The 21,903-nt window shown below is 48.9% G+C and overlaps 1 pseudogene across 1 annotated transcript; it reads right to left on the reverse strand.

Annotated features, from left to right (window-relative positions):
- Positions 1-16,776: 16,776 nt before the first annotated feature.
- Positions 16,777-17,292, reverse strand: LOC103635568 (60S ribosomal protein L12-like; annotated as a pseudogene). Its single transcript, XR_002264157.1, has one exon. The product of XR_002264157.1 is annotated as a 60S ribosomal protein L12-like (transcript).
- Positions 17,293-21,903: the final 4,611 nt, after the last annotated feature.

The following is a 21,903-nucleotide window of genomic DNA, read 5'->3' on the forward strand; positions in this document are numbered from 1 at the left end:
ATCTCGACCTCGACACGGGAGGTAAGTCCGTGGATCAAAAGGTATACCGGTCGATGATTGGTTCATTGCTTTATTTATGTGCATCTCGACCGGACATTATGCTTTCCGTATGCATGTGTGCAAGATTCCAATCCGACCCTAAGGAATCCCACCTTACGGCCGTAAAACGAATCTTGAGATACTTGGCTTATACACCTAAGTTTGGGCTTTGGTACCCTCGGGGATCCACATTTGATTTGATTGGTTATTCGGATGCCAATTGGGCGGGGTGCAAAATTAATAGGAAGAGCACATCGGGGACTTGCCAGTTCTTGGGAAGATCCTTGGTGTCTTGGGCTTCAAAGAAGCAAAATTCGGTCGCTCTTTCCACCGCCGAAGCCGAGTATATTGCCGCAGGCCATTGTTGCGCGCAATTACTTTGGATGAGGCAGACCCTGCGGGACTATGGTTACAAATTAACCAAAGTTCCTTTGCTATGTGATAATGAGAGTGCAATCAAAATGGCCGACAACCCCATCGAGCATAGCCGCACTAAGCACATAGCCATTCGGTATCATTTTCTTAGGGATCACCAACAAAAGGGAGATATCGAGATTTCTTACATTAATACTAAAGATCAATTAGCCGATATCTTTACCAAGCCACTTGATGAACAATCTTTTACCAGACTTAGGCATGAGCTCAATATTCTTGATTCTAGAAATTTCTTTTGCTAGCTTGCACACATAGCTCATTTGAATACCTTTGATCATATCTCTTCTATATGCTATGACTAATGTGTTTTCAAGTCTATTTCAAACCAAGTCACAGGTATATTGAAAGGGAATTGGAGTCTTCGGCGAAGACAAAGGCTTCCACTCCGTAACTCATCCTTCGCCATCACTCCAAGTAAAGGACCTTGTCTTTGGGGGAGAAAGTAAAAGCCCAAAGCAAAAAGACCGGATTTCGTCTTTGGTATAATCTTAACTCGTTTACTTATGACCAAAAGGGGAAGAAATTACTTCGAGGGCTCTAATGATTCCGTTTTTGGCGATTCATGCCAAAAAGGGGGAGAAATGAGCCCAAAGCAAAAGGACCGCACCACCACCACCAAATTAAACTTAGTGCTTTCCAAAAGTATTTATCATTTGGTATCCTATTGTGTTCAAAAGGGGGAGAAAGTAGTATTTCAAAAATGGTATATCAAAACCCTCTTGAACACTAAGAGGTGGATCTCTTTTAGGGGGAGTTTTGTTTAGTCAAAGGAAAAGCATTTGAAACAGGGGGAGAAAATTTCAAATCTTGAAAATGCTTTACAAACTCTTATTCATTTACCTTTGACTACTTGCAAAAGATCTTTGAAATGAATTTACAAAAATTTTGCAAAAACAAAACATATGGTGCAAACGTGGTCCAAAATGTTACATAAGAAAGAAACATTCCATGCATATCTTGTAAGTAGTTATATTGGCTCAATTCCAAGCAACCTTTACACTTACATTATGCAAACTAGTTCAATTGTGCATATCTCTATTTGCTTTGGTTTGTGTTGGCATCAATCACCAAAAAGGGGGAGATTGAAAGGGAATTAGGCTTACACCTAGTTCCTAAATAATTTTGGTGATTGAATTGCCCAACACAAATAATTGGACTAACTAGTTTGCCCAAGTGTGTAGATTATACAGGTGTAAAAGGTTCACCCTCAGCCAATAAAAAGACCAAGTTTTGGATTCAATAAAGGAGCAAAGGGGCAACCGAAGGCAACCCTGGTTTGGCGCACCGGACTGTCCGGTGTGCCACCGGACAGTGAACAGTTCCTGTCCGGTGCACCAGGGGACTCAGACTCAAACTCTTCACCCTCGGGATTTCTCGGAAGCCGGCGCGCTATAATTCACTGGACTGTCCGGTGTGCACCGGACATGTCCGGTGCTCCAAGGAAGCGCGGTCTCCAGAACTCGCCAGCCTCGGGTTCGCGTGGCAGTCGCTCCGCTAAAATTCACCGGACTGTCCGGTGTGCACCGGACTGTCCGGTGTACCAGCGGAGCAACGGCTCCCTGCGGCGCCAACGGCTCCCTGCGGTGCATTTAATGCGCGCGCAGCGCGCGCAGTCGTCAGGCACGCCCATACTGGTGCACCGGACATCAAACAGTACATGTCCGGTGTGCACCGGACACCCAGGCGGGCCCACAAGTCAGAAGCTCCAACGGTCAGAATCCAACGGCAGTGATGACGTGGCAGGGGCACCGGACTGTCCGGTGTGCACCGGACTGTCCGGTGCGCCATCGAGCAGACGCCTCCAGCCAACGGTCAAGTTTGGTGGTTGGGGCTATAAATACCCCAACCACCCCACCATTCATTGCATCCAAGTTTTCCACTTCTCAACTACTACAAGAGCTCTAGCATTCAATTCTAGACACACTAAAGAGATCAAATCCTCTCCAATTCCACACAAAGCCCTAGTGATTAGTGAGAGTGATTTGCCGTGTTCATTTGAGCTCTTGCGCTTGGATTGCTTCTTTTCTTTCTCACTTGTTCTTGTGATCAAAACTCCATTGTAATCAAGGCAAGAGGCACCAATTGTGTGGTGGCCCTTGCGGGGAAGTTTTGTTCCCGCCTTTGATTTGAGAAGAGAAGCTCACTCGGTCCGAGGGACCGTTTGAGAGAGGGAAGGGTTGAAAGAGACCCGGCCTTTGTGGCCTCCTCAACGGGGAGTAGGTTTGCAAGAACCGAACCTCGGTAAAACAAATCTCCGTGTCTCACTTGCATATTTGCTTGGGATTTGTTTTACGCCCTCTCTCTCGGACTCGTTTATATTTCTAACGCTAACCCGGCTTGTAGTTGTGTTTATATTTGTAAATTACAGTTTCGCCCTATTCACCCCCCCCTCTAGGCGACTATCAAGTTCCATGACACCAGGGACCTTCCTAAGAATTGGCACGTCCCTGATGTACTCTTCCTATCGACCTTACATCCAGCATAGTCGGAATCTGAGTATCCAACCAAGTCAAAGGTAGACCCCTTTGGATACCAGAGCCCGAAGCAAGGCGTAGCAACCAAATATCTAAGAATTCGCTTCACCGCCACTAAGTGACACTCCTTAGGATCGGATTGAAATCTAGCACACATGCATACGCTAAGCATAATATCCGGTCTACTAGCACATAAATAAAGTAAAGACCCTATCATTGACCGGTATGCTTTTTGATCAACGGACTTACCTCCTTTGTTGAGGTCGGTGTGTCCGTCGGTCCCCATCGGAGTCTTTGCGGGCTTGGCGTCCTTCATCCCAAACCGCTTTAGCAGATCTTGCGTGTACTTCGTTTGGGAGATGAAGGTGCCGTCCTTGAGTTGCTTCACTTGGAACCCAAGGAAGTAGTTCAACTCGCCCATCATCGACATCTCGAATTTCTGCGTCATCACCCTGCTAAACTCTTCACAAGACTTTTGGTTAGTAGAACCAAATATTATGTCATCGACATAAATTTGGCACACAAACAAATCACCATCACATGTCTTAGTAAAAAGAGTTGAATCAGCTTTCCCAACCTTGAAAGCATTAACAATTAGAAAGTCTCTAAGGCATTCATACCATGCTCTTGGGGCTTGCTTAAGTCCATAGAGCGCCTTAGAGAGCTTACACACGTGGTTGGGGTACCGTTCATCCTCGAAGCCAGGGGGTTGCTCCACATACACCTCCTCCTTGATCGGCCCGTTGAGGAAAGCGCTCTTCACATCCATTTGGAACAACCTGAAGGAATGGTGAGCGGCATATGCTAGCAAGATACGAATTGATTCTAGCCTAGCCACAGGAGCAAAAGTCTCCTCAAAGTCCAAACCTGCGACTTGGGCATAACCTTTTGCCACAAGTCTAGCCTTGTTCCTTGTCACCACCCCGTGCTCGTCTTGTTTGTTGCGGAACACCCACTTGGTTCCTACAACATTTTGCTTGGGACGAGGCACCAGCGTCCAAACTTCATTTCTCTTGAAGTTGTTGAGCTCCTCCTGCATGGCCAATACCCAGTCTGGATCTAGCAAGGCCTCCTCTACCCTGAAAGGCTCAATAGAAGAGACAAAGGAGTAATGCTCACAAAAATTAACTAATCGAGATCGAGTAGTTACTCCCTTGCTAATGTCACCCAGAATTTGGTCGACGGGATGATCCCTTTGAATCATCGCTCGAACTTGGGTTTGAGGTGCTGGTTGTGCTTCTTCCTCCATCACATGATCATCTTGTGCTCCCCCTTGATCACATTCCTCTTGATGAACCTGTTCATCGTTTTGAGTTGGGGGATGCACCATTGTTGAGGAAGAAGGTTGATCTTGCTCCAATTGTTCCTGTGGTCGCACATCACCAATCGCCATGGTGCGCATAGCGGCCGTTGGAACGTCTTCTTCATCTACATCATCAAGATCAACAACTTGCTCTCTTGGAGAGCCATTAGTCTCATCAAATACAACGTCGCTAGAGACTTCAACCAAACCTGATGATTTGTTGAAGACTCTATACGCCTTTGTATTTGAGTCATAACCTAACAAAAACCCTTCTACAGCTTTGGGAGCAAACTTAGAATTTCTACCCTTTTTTACTAGAATGTAGCACTTGCTCCCAAATACACGAAAGTAAGATACATTGGGTTTGTTACCAGTCAGCAGCTCATATGAAGTCTTCTTGAGGAGGCGGTGAAGGTAGACCCTGTTGATGGCGTGGCAAGCCGTGTTCACGGCTTCCGACCAAAAGCACTCGGGGGTCTTGAACTCTCCAAGCATAGTCCTCGCCATATCTATGAGCGTCCTGTTCTTCCTCTCTACCACACCATTTTGCTGAGGTGTGTAGGGAGCGGAGAACTCGTGCTTGATCCCCTCCTCCTCAAGGAACTCCTCCACTTGAAGGTTCTTGAATTCGGACCCGTTGTCGCTCCTTATCTTCTTCACCTTGAGCTCAAACTCATTTTGAGCTCTCCTTAGGAAGCGCTTGAGGGTCCCTTGGGTTTCAGACTTATCCTGCAAAAAGAACACCCAAGTGAAGCGGGAAAAGTCATCAACAATAACTAGACCATACTTACTTCCTCCTATGCTTAGATAGGCGACGGGTCCGTCCGAAGAGGTCCATATGTAGTAGCTCCAGGGGTCTTGAAGTGGTCATCACATTCTTGCTGTGATGCGCTCCTCCCACCTGTTTACCTGCCTGATAAGCTGCACACGGTCTATCTTTTTCGAATTGTACGTTAGTCAAACCTATCACGTGTTCTCCCTTTAGAAGCTTGTGAAGGTTCTTCATCCCCACATGTGCTAAGCGGCGATGCCACAACCAGCCCATGCTAGTCTTAGCAATTAAGCATGCATCTAGACCAGCCTCTTCTTTTGCAAAATCAACTAAGTAAAGCTTGCCATCTAATACACCCTTAAAGGCTAGTGAACCATCACTTCTTCTAAAGACAGACACATCTACATTTGTAAAAAGACAATTATATCCCATATTGCATAGTTGACTAACAGATAGCAAATTGTAACCAAGAGACTCAACTAAAAACACATTGGAGATAGAGTGCTCATTAGAAATTGCAATTTTACCTAACCCTTTTACCTTGCCTTGATTCCCATCACTGAATATAATTGAATCTTGGGAATCCTTATTCTTGCCGTAGGAGGTGAACATCTTCTTCTCCCCCGTCATATGGTTTGTGCATCCGCTGTCGATAATCCAGCTTGAACCCCCGGATGCATAAACCTGCAAGGCAAATTTAGGCTTGGGTCTTAGGTACCCAACTCATGTTGGGTCCTACAAGGTTAGTGCAAATATTCTTAGGGACCCAAATGCAAGTTTTGTCTCCCTTGCATTTTGCCCCTAACTTCCTAGCAACTATTTTCCTATCCTTTCTATAAATAGCAAAGGAAGCATTTAAAGCATGATAAATTGTAGATGGTTCATTCATTACTTTCCTAGGAACATTAACAACATTTCTCCTAGGCATATTATGAACAACATTTCTCCTACCAACATTTCTATCATGCACATAAGAAGAACTAGAAGCAAACATGTCATGAGAATCAAAAGCATCATATGCGTTACATCTCCTATGAGCATTTCTAGATTGTCTCCTATCATGGTACATAAAGGCATGGTTCTTTTGCACACTACTAGCCATAGGGGCCTTCCCTTTCTCTTTGGCGGAGATGGGAGCCTTATGGCTTGTCAAGTTCTTGGCTTCCTTCTTGTAGCCAAGTCCATCCTTAATTGAGGGGTGTCTACCAATTGTGTAGGCATCCCTTGCAAATTTTAGCTTATCAAAATTACTCTTGCTAGTCTTAAGTTGAGCATTAAGACTAGCCAATTCATCATTAAGTTGGGAAATTGAAACTAGGTGTTCACTACAAGCATCAATGTCAAAATCTTTACACCTATTGCAAGTTTCAACAATTTCTACACAAGATGTTGATTTACTAGCTATTTCTAACTTAGCATTCAAATCATCATTAACACTTTTTAATTTAGAGATGGATTCATGACAAGTAGATAATTCACTAGAGAGCATTTCATTCCTTTTAATTTCTAGAGCAAGAGAATTTTGTGCACTAACAAATTTATCATGCTCCTCATATAAAAGATCCTCTTGTTTTTCTAGTAATCTATTCTTGTCATTCAAAGCATCAATCAACTCATTAATCTTATTATTTTTAGATCTATCTAATCCCTTGAATAAGCATGAGTAATCTATCTCATCATCATCACTAGACTCATCCTCACTTGAAGAAGCATAAGTACTAGTATCATGAGTGCTTACTTTCTTCTCCCTTGCCATGAGGCAAGTGTGACGCTCGTTGGGGAAGAGGGATGACTTGTTGAAGGCGGTGGCGGCGAGTCCTTCATTGTCGGAGTCGGAGGAGGAGCAATCCGAATCCCACTCCTTTCCGATATGTGCCTCGCCCTTGGCCTTCTTGTAATGCTTCTTCTTCTCCCTTTTGTTCCCCTTTTCCTGGTCACTTTCATTATCGGGACAGTTAGCAATGAAATGACCAATCTTACCACATTTGAAGCATGAGCGCTTCTCCTTTGTATTGGTCTTGCTTGGCTGTCCCTTGCGACCTTTAAGCGCCATCTTGAAGCGCTTAATGATGAGGGCCATCTCCTCATTATTTAGCCCGGCCGCCTCAACTTGCGCCACCTTGCTCGGTAGCGCCTCCTTGCTCCTCGTTGCCTTGAGAGCAATGGGTTGAGGATCATGAATAGGACCGTTCAACGCGTCGTCCACATATCTTGCCTCCTTGATCATCATTCGCCCGCTTACGAACTTCCCCAGAACTTCTTCGGGCGACATCTTGGTGTACCTAGGATTTTCACGAATATTGTTCACCAAATGAGGATCAAGAACGGTAAAGGACCTTAGCATTAGGCGGACGACGTCGTGATCCGTCCATCGCGTGCTTCCGTAGCTCCTTATTTTGTTGATAAGGGTCTTGAGCCGGTTGTATGTTTGAGTTGGCTCCTCGCCCCTTATCATTGCGAACCGTCCAAGCTCGCCCTCCACCAACTCCATCTTGGTGAGCAAGGTGACATCATTCCCCTCATGAGAGATCTTGAGGGTGTCCCATATCTGCTTGGCATTGTCCAAGCCGCTCACCTTATGGTACTCATCCCTGCACAAAGAGGCTAGCAACACAGTAGTAGCTTGTGCATTTTTATGAATCTGTTCATTAATAAACATGGGACTATCCGTACTATCAAAGTGCATTCCACTTTCTACAATCTCCCATATGCTAGGATGGAGAGAGAACAAGTGACTACGCATTTTGTGACTCCAAAATCCGTAGTCCTCTCCGTCAAAATGAGGAGGTTTACCAAGTGGAATAGATAATAAATGAGCATTAGTACTTTGAGGAATACGAGAGTAATCAAAAGAAAAGTTCGAATTGACCGGTTTCTTTCTCTCGTATTCGTTGTGGTCGTTGTCCTTTTGGGAGGAAGTAGACTCATCGCTGTCGTAGTAGACGATCTCCTTGATGCGTCTTGTCTTCTTCTTCTTCCCATCTTTGCGTCTGTGGCCCGAGCCTGAGTCGTTGGACTTGTCATCCCTTGGCTCGTTGACGAGGGACTCCTTCTCCTTGTCGTTGATCACGATTCCCTTCCCTTTAGGATCCATCTCTTCGGGCGGTTAGTCCCTTTGTGAAGAGAACGGCTCCGATACCAATTGAGAGCACCTAGAGGGGGGGGGGGTGAATAGGTGATCCTGTAGAACTTAAACTTATAGCCACAAAAACTTGTTAAGTGTTAGCACAATAATCGCCAAGTGGCTAGAGAGGAGTCTCAACAAAACACAATACCACAAGATATCGAACACAGAGATGACACAGTGGTTTATCCCGTTGTTCGGCCAAGACCAACGCTTGCCTACTCCACGTTGTGGCATCCCAACGGACGAGGGTTGCAATCAACCCCTCTCAAGCGGTCCAAAGACCAACTTGAATACCACGGTGTTTTGTTTTGCCTTTCAATATCCCGTTTGCGAGGAATCTCCACAACTTGGAGCCTCTCGCCCTTACACTTGAGATTCACAAAGAAATACGGAGTAAGGGAGGAACTAGCAACGCACACAAGACTCAAAATCAGAGCAACAGCACGCACACAAGTCGCAACAAGAGCTCGCAACACCACTCAATGAGTTCACAACTCAACAAGAGCTCTAGATGCTATCACAATGAACCAAATGCGCGGAATCGATGTCTTGGTGCTTAGGAATGTTGTAGGAATGCTTGGTGTTTTTCCTCCATGCGCCTAGGGGTCCCTTTTATAGCCCCAAGGCAGCTAGGAGCCGTTGAGAGCAATCAGGGAAGGCAATTCTTGCCTTCTGTCGTCTGGCGTACCGGACACTGTCCGGTGCCAGATTTCTTTCCTTAAATGGCGAAGCCGACCGTTGGCAGACCTGGAGCCGTTGGCGCACCGGACATGTCCGGTGCACACCGGACAGTCCGGTGCCCCTTCCGACCGTTGGCTCGACCACGTGTCGCGCGCGGATTCCGTGGCCGACCGTTGGCCCGGCCGACCGTTGGCTCACCGGACAGTCCGGTGCACACCGGACAGTCCGGTGAATTATAGCCGTACGTCGCCGATGAATTCCCGAGAGCGGCCACTTTGCTCGAGCCAGCCTGGCGCACCGGACACTGTCCGGTGCACCACCGAACACTGTCCGGTGCACCACCGGACAGTCCGGTGCTCCCAGACTCAGCAGATTCTTGGCTGCTCGAGCCAAGACATTTTCAATTGGATTTTTCCTGTTTCCAGCACTTAGACACAATACATTAGTCCATAAAACAATGTACTAAGTCTGAGAAACATACCTTTATCCTTGATTTGTACATTGTCCACCTTTTTACACTAAGGCACTTGTGTTAGACACTAAATCACCAAAATACTTAGAAATGGCCCAAGGGCACATTTCCCTTTCAACTGCGCGTCGAGGAGGAGCGAAGCGGGGTCACGCCTGATCGAAACTGGCAGACCCCGTACCTGCAATATCTCCACCAAGGAGAGCTACCCCTCGACCGAGCCGAGGCTCGGCGGGTGGCGCGGCGCGCCAAGTCGTTCGTCTTGCTGGGCGATGAGAAGGAGCTCTACCACCGCAGCCCCTCTGGCATCCTCCAGCGATGCATCTCCGTCGCCGAAGGTCAGGAACTCCTGCGAGAGATACACTCGGGGGCTTGCGGCCATCACGCAGCGCCTCGAGCCCTTGTCGGGAATGCTTTCCGACAAGGCTTCTACTGGCCGACGGCGGTGGCCGACACCACTAGAATTGTCCGCACCTGCGAAGGGTGTCAATTCTACGCGAGGCAGACCCACCTGCCCGCTCAGGCTCTGCAGACGATACCCATCACCTGGCCTTTCGCTGTGTGGGGTATGGATCTCGTCGGCCCCTTGCAGAAGACACCCGGGGGCTACACGCACCTGTTGGTTGCCATCGACAAATTCTCCAAGTGGATCGAGGTCCGACCTCTGAACAACATCAGGTCCGAGCAGGCGGTGGCGTTTTTCACCAACATCATCCATCGCTTCGGGGTCCCGAACTCCATCATCACCGACAACGGCACCCAGTTCACCGGCAGAAAGTTCTTGGACTTCTGCGAGGATCACCACATCCGGGTGAACTGGGCCGCCGTGGCTCATCCCATGTCAAATGGGCAAGTAGAGCGTGCCAACGGCATGATTCTACAAGGGCTCAAGCCTCGAATCTACAACGACCTCAACAAGTTCGGCAAGCGATGGATGAAGGAACTCCCCTCGGTGGTCTGGAGCCTGAGGACAACGCCGAGCCGAGCCACGGGCTTCACGCCGTTCTTCCTAGTCTACGGGGCCGAGGCCGTCTTGCCCACAGACCTGGAATACGGCTCCCCGAGGACGAGGGCCTACAGCGATCAAAGCAACCAAGCAAGCCGAGAAGACTCGCTGGACCAGCTGGAGGAGGCTCGGGACAAGGCCTTACTACACTCGGCGCGGTACCAGCAGTCCCTGCGACGCTACCACGCCCGAGGGGTCCGGTCCCGAGGCCTCCAGGTGGGCGACCTGGTGCTTCGGCTACGACAAGACGCCCGAGGGAGGCACAAGCTCACGCCCCCTTGGGAGGGACCGTTCGTCATCGCCAAGGTTCTAAAGCCCGGAACGTACAAGCTGGCCAACAGTCAAGGCGAGGTCTACGGCAACGCTTGGAACATCCAATAGCTACGTCGCTTCTACCCTTAATATGTTTTCAAGTTGTTCATACACCTCGCACCCACGCAAAGTTTAGTCATCAAGGAAGGGTCGGCCTCGCCTCGGCAAAGCCCGACCCTCCCTCGGGGGCTAAAGGGGGGGGGAACCCCTCTGCATCGAAATTTTCCTCGAAGAAAGATCTTTTCTGCCAGAATGTCTTTCGTGCTTTTTGACTACTTCGAAAAGTGGATCCTGAAAACAACGGAGTACACGTAAGAAGCCAAGGCTGATCGAGCCGAGGGACTCCTACGCCTCCGGGATACGGATACCTCACTCATCACCTTCTGTGATAAGTAACTCACGTTTGGATAAGTGATTCCGCGGACCGAACAAGTCTTCACGTTCGGAAGCTCTTCTGCCGAAGCGATCCTTCGAGCCTTCTCGACTGCGTCGGTGACAGAGCCCCATGGACGGGTAAGAGTGCGCGTAAGCGGCAAGGCCGACCGAGCCGAGGGACTCCTACGCCTCCGGGATACGGATACCTCACTCATCACCTTCCGCGAGAAGCAACTCTCGCTCGCACAAACATCCCTGTTACCGACAAAAAAGTCCAGATACTCGAAACAAGAGGAAAAGAGACGCAGCTTTACAACACAGCGAGGGTGTGTTTTGGCCTCGGCGGCCGCAGGAAACACACGCGTCAAGACAATCCGATCCTGCAGGCTCGGGTCTTGACGCTGGAAGGGGGCAGCAGCACCCTCGGCATCGACAACACACTCCAAGGTCCTCCCCTGCGGCGCGGGGGCTGGGTCCCACACGTCATGCAAACCCGCTCAGAACAGAAGAAGCCAAACCGCCGTGCGCGGCGCGCACAACCGCCCAGCGGTTACAAGTGACCCTCCACTTTTGCCCAGGCCAACGGGCGAAAGGGGAGGGCAGCCATGCAGGCGGCATGCAACCGCACCAAGTGGGTGCGCTTCTCCGACTCCCGACACGCCCAGCGTGGAGGCCCAGGCCCACGCGTCATGCAACCGGCGCGCCGAATGCTTCGTGCATTCAACTGCACCGCCACTTGCGCCACCACCGTGCCTCCTCGACTGCGGAACCAATACTGCGACTCGAGGCGATCCAGCGCACGACCCAGCAGCGCCAGCCTTGCGCGGCGGTCAGTGCGGCCAAAAATGGGTCGGCAGTAATGACGGTGGCAGGCGATCAGGAGCAGCAGTCACGTCGTCAGCCAAGCTCACGTCCCATCCGGGGGCAGCGAGAGAGCCCTCTCTCACGGCGTGAAGACAACGCGCCCGTGCTCCGTTCCTCGAACGGCTCGCGCATGCGCAACGGCCGCCCTGCCAACCACTCGCCCCGTCGCATTAACTCCGCGGCGGGACAGGCGGCGCCTCTGGCAGGAGAAGCAGGCGACGCTTCGCCTTTGCCATAATAACCGTGTCAAAAAAGGTACGCCGCGTCGTTCGATTTCGTATCCTTTTCCTTTTTTCCTCTTTCTCTCTCTCTTGCAACAGGGACCGGGAAAGGGGGATACCCCGAAAAGGATCCTTCCCCGGGAAGGAACCAGGCTCCGAGCCTCCCTACTGATCAGAGGTTCGAAGGCTGGCCCCCCGGAAGGGTTCGACAGCCGCCTCAGATCGCGTGGGCCCTACACCCACTACTGGTCAGAGGTTCGAAGGCCGGCCCCTCGGAAGGGTTCCACGGCCGCCTCAGGCTACTCGGGCTCCGCGCCCATTACTGATCAGGGGTTCGAAGGCTGGCCCCCGAAGGGTTCACAGCGGCCTCAGACGCCGAGCGAGGGATGACCATGGGTACGTTCGATACATAACCAAGGCTCGGGCTGCGCTCCCGAGGTACCCTAGGACATTTCCGAGACCAGCGGGAACGATCTTATAACGGAATCCCATCAGAGGGAGGCATCGAGCCCTTGGACCCCGTCGCCAGGGGACCGGGTCCGGCAGATCACCCGCAGGTACTTTTGGGCGTGCCTCTGGGCCCCTAGCCGACCCCTAACGAACGGGGCACGGACGTCCACTCGGATTACCCGCTTGCAGCTCACCGGAGACACCATGTTCGGCGCCCATCGAGGGCAACATGGCGCTTTCCCCCCCTCCTCCTTGCGGAAAGGCGACGCAAGGGCGTATGTAAAAAAGTCGAGTCTGTCCCTGATCGCCCTCTCGCCCTGTGCAGAGGCTCGGAGGCAGCTCTCGCAAACCCGGCTTCGGCCGAACCGTTGACAGCGTCAACATACCAACCCGAGAACTTGGGACCCGACCGTACACCTGGGCTACGGCCAGCTCGCATGAGGGAACAACCAGACCAGCCGAAGCATTACGCGAGGCATTAAGACCTCGAAGGAGTGAAACCACTCCTCCGAGGCCTCGGGGGCTACACCCGGCGGGTGCGCTCGCGCGCACCCACCAGAACAAAACGCAACCGAGAAAGGCTGGTCCCCTTGCAAAAAAAGTGCGACGAAAGCCTCCAAGCGAGTGCTAACACTCCCTTCGAGGCTCGGGGGCTACTGTCGGGGACCATAATTAGGGGTACCCTCAAGGCTTCTAATTCTCAGCTGGTAACCCCCATCAGCATAAAGCTGCAAAGGCCTGATGGGTGCGATTAAGTCAGGGATCAGTCCATTCGAGGGACTCGATCACGCCTCGCCCGAGCCTAGCCTCGGACAAGGGCAGCCGACCCTGGAGGATTTCCGTCTCGCCCGAGGCCCCCCTCCAGCGGCGAACATATTTCCGGCTCACCCGAGGCCCTGCCTTCGTCAAGAAGCAACCCTGGCTAAATCGCTGCACTGACCGACCAAATCGCAGGGGCATTTAATGCAAAGGTGGCCTGACACCTTTATCCTGACGTGCGCCCCCCAGCCGGCAGAGCCGAAGTGACCGCCGTCACTTCGCCGCTCCACTGACCGGCCTGATAGAAGGACAGCGCCGTCTGTGCCACTCCGACTGCGGTGCCACTTGACAGAGTGAGACTGACAGGCAGTCAGGCCCTGCCGAAGGCACCATAGGGAGCTCCGCTTCGCCCGACCCAGGGCTCGGACTCGGGCTAAGTCCCGGAAGACGGCGAACTCCGCTCCGCCCGACCCAGGGCTCGGACTCGGGCTAAGTCCCGGAAGACGGCGAACTCCGCTCCGCCCGACCCAGGGCTCGAAGTCGGGCTAAGTCCCGGAAGACGTCGAACTCCGCTCTGCCCGACCCAGGGCTCGGACTCGGGCTAAGTCCCGGAAGACGGCGAACTCCGCTCCGCCCGACCCAGGGCTCGGACTCGGGCTAAGTCCCGGAAGACGGCGAACTCCGCTCCGCCTGACCCAGGGCTCGGACTCGGGCTAAGTCCCAGAAGACGGCGAACTCCGCTCCGCCCGACCCAGGGCTCGGACTCGGGCTAAGTCCCGGAAGACGACGAACTCCGCTCCACCCGACCCAGGGCTCGGACTCGGGCTAAGTCCCGGAAGACGGCGAACTCCGCTCCGCCCGACCCAGGGCTCGGACTTGGGCTCAGCCCTAGAAGACAACGAACTCCGCCTTGCCCGACCCAGGGGCTCGGACCCGACCTCGACCACGGAAGACAGACTCGACCTCGGCTTCGGAGGAGCTTCCACATCGCCCAACCTAGGGCGCAGACCAGCCACGTCAACAGGAGGCGCCATCATCACCCTACCCTGAGCTGACTCGGGCCGCAGGGAACAAGACCGGCGTCCCATCTGGCTCGCTCCGCCAGATAGGCAATGATGGCGCCCCGCATACTCTGTGACGACGGCGGCTCTCAGCCCCCTTACGGAAGCAAGAGGACGTCAGCAAGGACTCAACCGCTCCGACAGCTGTCCCTCCGCCAGGCTCCATCGCTCCTCCGACGGCCACGACATCACACCAGCTGGGTGCCAAAATCTCTCCGGCTGCCACAACGGCATGTACTTAGGGCGCTAGCTCTCCTCCGCTAGACACGTAGCACTCAGCTACACCCCCCATTGTACACTTGGATCCTCTCCTTACGCCTATAAAAGGAAGGACCAGGGCCCTCTTAGAGAGGGTTGGCCGCGCGGGGACGAGGACGAGACAGGCGCTCGCTTGAAGCCGCTCGCTCCCTCTCCCGCGTGGACGCTTGTAACCCCCTACTGCAAGCGCACCCGACCTGGGCGCGGGACGAACACGAAGGCCGCGGGATTCCCACCTCTCTCACGCTGGTCTCCGGCCACCTCGCTCTCCCCCCTTCGCGCTCGCCCTCGCGCTCGACCCATCTGGGCTGGGGCACGCGGCGACATTCACTCGTCGGCCCAGGGACCCCCCCGGTCTCGAAACACCGACAATACTAGAAAAGGAAGCGCCCTATCGGGCGCTAGACAGCTCACGCAAGTAGGGGAACAAATTAAACTATATATCATAGTGTATAAGACAAACATTTTGATGCGGACACAAAATCAGAAAGTCCAGAAGTACCTTAAGATTAGTACTAACAACAATCATTTGTTTGGCAACAGCTCGTGGCCTGAACAAATTATCGTTACAAATAATCACATATAACAATCATTTGTTTGGCAACAGCCCGTGGCCTGAACAAATACTAATAACAATGTCGCACAAGGTGTAAACTGAGTACCTAATAATAAAAAGGAGTACTGAAATAAAAATACAGTGGCACTGGAAAAGATATGTTGCAAGGATATCAACTGGTATCCAGTAAAGGTATCAGCAAATGCAGCAACACAAGATGAGACCGGTCCTGGTTACTGACTCTATATTTAAAAATTAAAATAGGATTGGTTGATGTATCGGCTCTTGATTTGGAACTTCAAAAGTTTGGATATAGTCCTTCCATTGCACCGATTTCCTAGAATAGTGAACTCAATATTTTGCTAGCTAATATGAATGAACATTTTTTGCTTCCGCCTGTCCAAACAGGCCATAAATCTTTCGCTCAGCATTTGTCCATTTGCCAACTCTACTGCAAGCCCCATTTCCAAATTGCTGGGACGCTTCACAAGGGGGGAACACCTCTACCAGTATTGAGTCTTCAAATTCCAACCCAGCCTTGCCATACAACATTCAATGAACTAAAAAAACATATCCCATTCAGTTTGGCATCAATCTCAACACGGGAGTTCTCCAGAATGAGTATACTGCATCCCTGTCGCTGATCATTCAGAGAAATTCGTTCCAAAGGGGATTCAGCACCACGCTGCAAGAATTTCATCAAACAGTAAGTCATAGCCAAGGCTAAGCACTGAGCCACACTCCTAGATATTCTCAGCTCTAACCACATTGCAAAAGCCTCCCAATATGACAAATCAAATACTTGCAGGTTCATCACTGTAATTGTAACATAAAGATCTGGCTTTTCTTTCTAAGAGAAAAATATATATACATATACAACCACATTTCTTCCATGGTTTCGGCTCAACAGCATAAACATATTTCCTACCAGGACACCTTAAACAAACGCAACAGGATACAACTGCCAGCTAAACATGACACTGTGACTCTTCATAGAATGTTCGCCTGCCTACAGTACGAGCAGGAGAAACAAAACAAAAAAATGACAGCTTCAGCCACGCTGTTTCTTTGAGCTAGGTAAATCATCATCGTAGTGACCGCCATCTTCCACCCCATCTTTCTCGCCCTTCTTCCTAGCCAGAATCTTGTTGATCTTGTGGAGGTCATTCGTCAGCTTCTGGTCCTTGTTCTGCTTCCTGGTTTTCCTGCCATCCTGCATCTTCACCCCGAACTGGAAGGCAGCCTTCAGCATGGCTTCTTTCTGATCGTTGTACTTGGCCCACTCCTCTTCAGTCTCGAAGTCCCACCTGTGAAGACGGCCCTTCGCCTGCTCAAGAATCATATATCATAATACACTACAGAGATGGTCCAAAAGCGCTAGTGATAAAAGTTCCTGTATCATTCCACAACACAAGTGACTGTGGACCTCGCAATTCAATCGGAATGGATATATCCAAAAGTTTTTCTCACTCCAACCTCCCGACTCCCTGCATCCTTCCTTTTTTAGGGTATTCAGAATCATAGTATAACACTTGAATTAGAATTTGATTTGAACTCTAGTAATCCCGCAGAGCAATCAATGAAATAACAAAGTGCGAAGAAAGATCTGGTGTGTACCTTTAAGCTGAGGGGATCTCGACCTCACCATCATCGATCTCCTGCTGCAAGTCCTTGGGGTCCTTCCCATCGACGGTGCACCCGACGCTGACGCAGGTCCCCAGGATCTCCTTGACGGTCCCGGCCAACTCCTTGGCCATGGACCTGTGTCGCATGGTCTTGGCGATCTCGATGACGTCGTCGAGGCTGATGTTGCCGCTGTGCTTGATGTTCTTGACCTTCTTCCTGTCCCTCTCGGGTTCCTTGAGCGCCTTGATGACGAGCGCCGCGGCGGAGGGGATGACGGAGACCTTGGCCTGCCGGTTCTGCACGGTGAGCTTGACGGTGACGCGGAGGCCCTTCCAGTCCTTGGCGGTCTCCTTGGGCCTTGGCGATGTCCTCACCAATCTTCTTCGGGGAGAGACCGAGCGGGCCGATCTTGGGGGCCAGCGACGACGCCGCGCCGACCTCGCCTCCCGTCACGCGGACGAAGACCTCCACCACCTGAGAGGCCTCCAATTTGGGCGGCATGGCTGCTGCGGTGGGTGAGGGTTAGCTCGGAAGGGAGAGGAACGCGGAACAGATAACTCTATTGAAGAAAAGTTTCGGGTCCGGGAGCGGATGAGCGCCGCCACGCGTCATGAGACGGATGGCGCGGAGGCCGTTGAGTGCGGACGGGCGCCCAAAAGGGGTGGAGTTTTAATAACTTAGATATAGACAAGATAGTGTCCTGGAGCAGCCACAACAATGCAGTCTAGAAGCGGTTTGTTTACTCAATTCTAACTACACTTTATGGACCTCATCAAGGGCAATGGCAAGTGGGTCAGTTTTCTTAGGCTAAATAGGCAGTACGTACAACTACAACATAGAACCTCCTCGCCATCGTCACCATTGTATTTCTAAGCAATTGAAGCATCAATGGTTGACAAGCAACCACAAGGTCATTCTCTTCAATAACATCTATAATTGCTTGTTTGACGTCTGATCGAGTAAGAGTAGATGATAGTGATAAGCTCCTTGATACTATCAAGGAGGGCTTCTACAATAAGCCTGACAAAACCAACTTTGGTGGAGCACATGTGCCGCACTCTTCGCTATCAACCTAAGTGGTACATATGGTACGATGACTCTAGCGATAAGTGGAAAAGATCTCATCTCAACTTGGACGGTGATTATTCCTCAGCACCACCACACCCTATTGACTATGATAAAGCATGAGCTCAACGTAAAAGGAAGGAGCCAACAGGTAGTACCGAGCCTCATGTTAGACTTAACAGATCATGTATATGGTCGTACAAAATATTATTTTGCACTGTACATAATACATAATACTTGTTCACAGAGTTAAGTTTGAAATAAGAGATAAACAAAGGTTGTTAGAGATTGCCTTATGGAGAATAACTTATTGAGCAAAATCTGGCCCGCCAGAGGATAACTCAACCAAAATTATTCAAGCAATTTAATAAATTGCTAGATCACTACTGCCAACATGAGTGATGACATGAAAGGGGCCTACAAGTTGGCCTAAAAAAAGTGGACAGAATAATTAAAATTATATGAGGGCGAAGTTGCAAAAGAGATCGAAAAGGAACATAACGAAAAGTAGTAGTATTGTATCAGTTATTTTTATAAACTATATAATTCTTTATTTGTAAAAGTTTTTATATTTTATTTGGTTTTTATGGATTATGTAGTTTTTTATTTGTTTAATTATGTTATTTTTAATAAACTGTCGTGCTTCGTTTCAAATAAAAGTCTATAAAAATGATGCGGTATTGAAGCGACTGTAGACCGACGGTAAAAATTGTACTCTAGAGCGAAGTTGTAAATGATGGTTAATAATAGTTGATAGCGTGGTCGACAGTTGACGTGCCGATCAACAAGAATGACATACACCGAACCAGCCTGATGGTAGGTTTGGTATGAGCTGGCAGAACTGTTTGTAGGGTACCACACGAATTTTCTTTGGGCTTATTTATGTTAGGGAAGTAGCTTAGAAGATCATTGTGACCTTTTATAGGGTCTTACCTGTTAAGCTGCTAAGTGTTGTGTGTATAAAACGTTTCTGAATTGGTTCTGATACCATTGCCGTTTGAGCAACGTACCTTCTTTTTACCTTGTTATGTTGATTTTTGTTAACCTTTCAGCTGAAAATGGAACACGTTGCAACAAATAGATGAAAAAAAGTCTAAAACAAGAGGACATCACAAATTCACAATGTCGTTGAGATTACCAGGACTCGATGTGTTCAGTCACCAAACGTTCATGACAGGACATGTTTGCACATGGTTAATGTGGTTGATGACTTTCAAGCCAAATGGTCGATGGTCAATCACCGAATCACATTTCTTGGTGTTCCTGTCATCAGGCACTTCAACAAATGGTTGGTCCGTTGAAACGACCAGCGAGGACTGGATCTGGAACAGAAGTCTCATTCCAAAAGAATGCGTAGACCGCATCAGCTAAAAACGGCTGAGGCCTAAGGCTGGTCTAATGCAAGACTTGCCGACAATAAGCAATATACGTGGTGGTTTTCATATATGTCTATATTTATTATCATTTAAATGAATATGGACGAAAAAAGTGGGCTAGAAAGAAATATTTTGGGACGAAAGGAGTATTAGCTATTGATCACACTATCAACCATGCTATTGACTATCTAAGCCATTATCCATCGTAAACAAGCATGGAGCACATAAACAAGCAAATAAAAATTATATAATTCAAAAACCAATTTAAAACTACATCACTTGAACAAAATACATTTTTCATAATTTATAAAAATAAAATCTAATTTCAGAGATACAGATCTCAGATATGCCCTATTAAATTATTTTGGAGCTTATCATATACCAGACTAGTATAGATTAAAGCCTCATATTGAATGATGGTTGCAAAGCTCATCAATGCTTGCTTCGAAGGTGATGGTTGGTACTACAACGAGATACTCGACTATCTCATAGTTATCCACATTGTATGATCTTTCACGTTCATCCTTAGTAGGTGTTTGCTTCCTCTAATTAAAGTTTAGCTCGTATCACATTTAATGTTTAAATGGTTATTATGAGTATTAAATATAGTCTAATTACAAAACTAACACATTTGAAGACTAAACGGTGAGACAAACTTATTAATCCTAATTAATTCATGATTAGTGAATGTAAATTGTAGTATTGCATGAGCAAATCATGGATTAATCATGCTTAATAGGTTTGTTTTATCGTTTAATCTTTAATCTTTATCTGTGTAATTAATTTTATTATTAGACTATATTTAATATTTCGAACAAGCTTTCAAACATCTGATGTGATAAAAACTAAAATTTAGTTTTGGTATCCAAACACCCCCTTAATAATCATATTATGCAGAATAACAAAGCACATATTATCACAATGAATACATGATGAGAAAAAGAACAACCTAAACTTTTGAGAATATGGAAGTGAGCGTTGAGAACCCCAAATGCTCTCTACGTCCTTTAGAACGTTCTCCTAACATATAGTAAACATTCGTTGTTTCAAAGTCTATGGGAGGGAAACGTCTTCACAAACACCGGTCATCAAAGATAGATGCTATCTAGTTGTACTTAGGTCCATGTACCATGAAGTTCATATTAAGTGTTTCTCCTTTAAGCACGTTAGTGAACAACAATGTGAAAGGGAAATGTGCCCTTGGGCCATTTCTAAGTATTTTAGTGATTGAGTGCCAACACAAGTGGACTTATGTTAATCTAGGCAAAGTGATGGACAAAGTGCAAATCAAGTGAAAAGGTATGTTTCTAAGACTTAGTACATTGTTTTGGAAACTAATGTATTGTGTCTAAGTGCTGGAAACAGGAGAAATCAAGTTTGAAAAGAAGATGGCTTTGTTCAGCCAAAGACAGCTCGGTCTGGGTGCACCGGACTGTCCGGTGGTGCACCGGACAGTGTCCGGTGCGCCAGGCCGGCGTCTGTCAAACTGGCTGCTCTCGGAAAGCAATTAACGGCGTACGGCTATAAATCACCGGACTGTCCGGTGAGCCAACAGTCGGCCGGGCCAAGGGTCGGCCGCATAATCCGCGCGCGACGCGTGGCAAGAGCCAACGGTCAGAAGGGGCACCGGACTGTCCGGTGTGCACCGGACAGTGTTCGGTGCGCCAACAGCTCCAAAGCGCCAACGGTCGGCTTCACCAAAGAAGGAAAGAAATCCGCACCGGACAGTGTCTGGTGGTGCACCGGACTGTCCGGTACGCCAGGCGACAGAAGGCAAGAATTGCCTTCTTGAAATGCTCTCAACGGCTCCTAGCTGCCTTGGGGGTATAAAAGGGACCCCTAGACACATGGAGGAGTATACCAAGCAACCTTTGAGCATTGTTGATCATTCACACTTCATTCTTGCGCACTTGTTCGACATTCTTAGTGATTTGAGCTCCGTTCTAGTGAGAACCTCAAGATATTGTTTTGAGCTCAAGTCTTGGTCTTGTGTGTGCGTATTTGCTGTGGATTTGAGTGTGTTGCTTCCCTCCCTTACTCTTGTGCTTCATTGAGATTCTTATTGTAAGGGCGAGAGACTCCAAGTTGTGGAGATTCCTCGCAAACGGGAAAGAGTAAAAGTAAAGAAGAACACCGTGGTATTCAAGTTGATCATTGGATCACTTGAGAGGAGTTGAGTGCAACTCTCGTCCGTTGGGACGCCACAACATGGAGTAGGCAAGTTTTGTACTTGGCTGAACCACGGAATAAATCCTCGTGTCTCTTGTGCTTGTCCTTATTGTGTCTATTGTGCTTCACAAAAGCTCTCCTTTCTACTCACTTGATTTCATTGTTCTAACTCTTAATCAAGTTTGTGGTGTTAAGTTTTAAGTTTTACAGGATCACCTATTCACCCCCCTCTAGGTGCTCTCACAATGACTGGTTGAACATGTTGACGTTGTTGTTCGACCTAGCTACTAAAAAACATGCCAAATCCACAAATCCTATGAGACAACTACATTGAGCATGATGATCGGAGATCCAATGTGTTCCCTTGTAAAATATCTTATCCAACTAATACGATAATTTGCCACTTCTAACGTATGCAATCTATACTTCCTATATCGTTAACAGTGAAACAAGACTAACTTTTCGCCAAAAACACGAAATAACACCCCTACATAAACGTTCAAGG

The sequence above is a fragment of the Zea mays genome, chromosome 8, assembly GCF_902167145.1.
Source record: "Zea mays cultivar B73 chromosome 8, Zm-B73-REFERENCE-NAM-5.0, whole genome shotgun sequence".
NCBI classification, from domain to species: Eukaryota; Viridiplantae; Streptophyta; class Magnoliopsida; order Poales; family Poaceae; genus Zea; species Zea mays.